General features: G+C 46.4%; 1 protein-coding gene across 2 annotated transcripts in view; it reads right to left on the bottom strand.

Moving 5' to 3' along the window:
• The window catches only part of ADAM17 (ADAM metallopeptidase domain 17), a 78,043-nt gene that overhangs the window by 44,111 nt on the left and 32,382 nt on the right, over window positions 1-1,550 (bottom strand). The window lies entirely within an intron of this gene.

The following is a 1,550-nucleotide window of genomic DNA, read 5'->3' as shown; positions in this document are numbered from 1 at the left end:
AAAAAAAAAAAAAAAAGAAATTGTGTTAGAAATTGTTTAAGGGCTACATGGTTTTTGTTTTTTGTTTTGTTTTGTTTTTAATCTTTCTGTAGCTACAGGGTACTTTTTAATCTTTCTGTAGATTTGAACATTTTCTTTTTTCTTTTTTTTTTGAGACAGAGTTTCACTCTGTCACCCACACTGGAGTACAGTGGAGCGATCTCAGCTCACTGCAACCTCTGTCTCCCAGGTTCAAGCGATTCTCCCGCCCAGGCTTCCCGAGCAGTTGGGATTACAGGTGCAAGCCACCAAGCCTGGCTAATTTTTGTATTTTTGGTAGAGATGAGGTTTCACCATGTTGGCCAGGCTGGTCTCGAACTCCTGGCCTGAGGTGATCCACCCACCTCAGCTTCCCAAAGTGCTGGGATGACAGGCATGAGCCACCACCGCACAAGCTGAACATTTTCAAAACTAAAAGTTGGGGGAGGCCAAGCACGGTGGCCCATGCCTGTCATCCCAGCACTTTGGGAGGCCGAGGTGGGCAGATCACAGGTCAGAAGTTCAAGACCAGCCTGGCCAGCATGGTGAAACCCCGTCTCTACTAAAAATACAAAAATTAGGCCAGATGCAGCGGGTCACGCCTGTAAGCCCAGCACCTTGGGAGGCCGAGGCGGGTGGATCACCTGAGACTAGGAGTTCAAGACCAGACTGGCCAACATGGCAAAACCTTGTCTCTACCAAAAATACAAAAACTAGCTGGGCACAGTGGTGTGTGCCTGTAATCCCAGCTACTTGGGAGGCTGAGGCAGGAGAAATGCTTGAACCTGGGAGGCAGAGATTGCAGTGAGCCGAGATTGCGCCACTGCACTCCAGCCTGGGCGACAGAGCAAGACTCCATCTCAAATAAATAAATAAAAGTTGGGGGAAATATTATCTCACCATGCAAGTTTAACCCAGGATTATTTATATAAATAGTAAGCTATGGTAAAGTCAGTAACAGTTTAAAATATTTAATGGCTGTGCACAGTGACTCACACCTGTCATCCCAGCACTTTGGGAGGCCAAGCGGAAGGATTGCTTACAGCCAGGCATTTGAGACCAGCCTGGCCAACACAGTGAGACCGCATCAAAAATGTGATGCACTCTACAAAAATTTAACAAATTAGTTGGGCATGGTGGCATGCACCTGTAGTCCCAGCTACTCAGGAGGCAGAAGAGAGGGATTGTCTGAGCCCAGGAGGTCAAGGCTGCAGTGAGCTATGATGGCACCACTGCACTTCAGCCTGAATGACCGAGTAAGACTCTGTCATAATTAAAATATTTAATGATGACGTGTTAAAAATAAGATATATATTTTTTCCTGCTCACTTATATTCCTAAGATCTTAGTGCAGATGAACAATGTTTTTACATCAAGGTAAGTGTAAAGAATTATTTTTTTTCGGCCGGGCGCGGTGGCTCAAGCCTGTAATCCCAGCACTTTGGGAGGGCGAGACGGGCGGATCACGAGGTCAGGAGATCGAGAACATCCTGGCAAACCCGGTGAAACCCCGTCTCTACTAAAAAATACAA

The sequence above is a fragment of the Mandrillus leucophaeus genome, unplaced genomic scaffold (genome assembly GCF_000951045.1).
Source record: "Mandrillus leucophaeus isolate KB7577 unplaced genomic scaffold, Mleu.le_1.0 Scaffold72, whole genome shotgun sequence".
NCBI lineage: Eukaryota > Metazoa > Chordata > Mammalia > Primates > Cercopithecidae > Mandrillus > Mandrillus leucophaeus.
The sequence above is the reverse complement of the archived record's forward strand: the minus strand, read 5'-3'. Positions and strand labels throughout refer to the sequence as shown.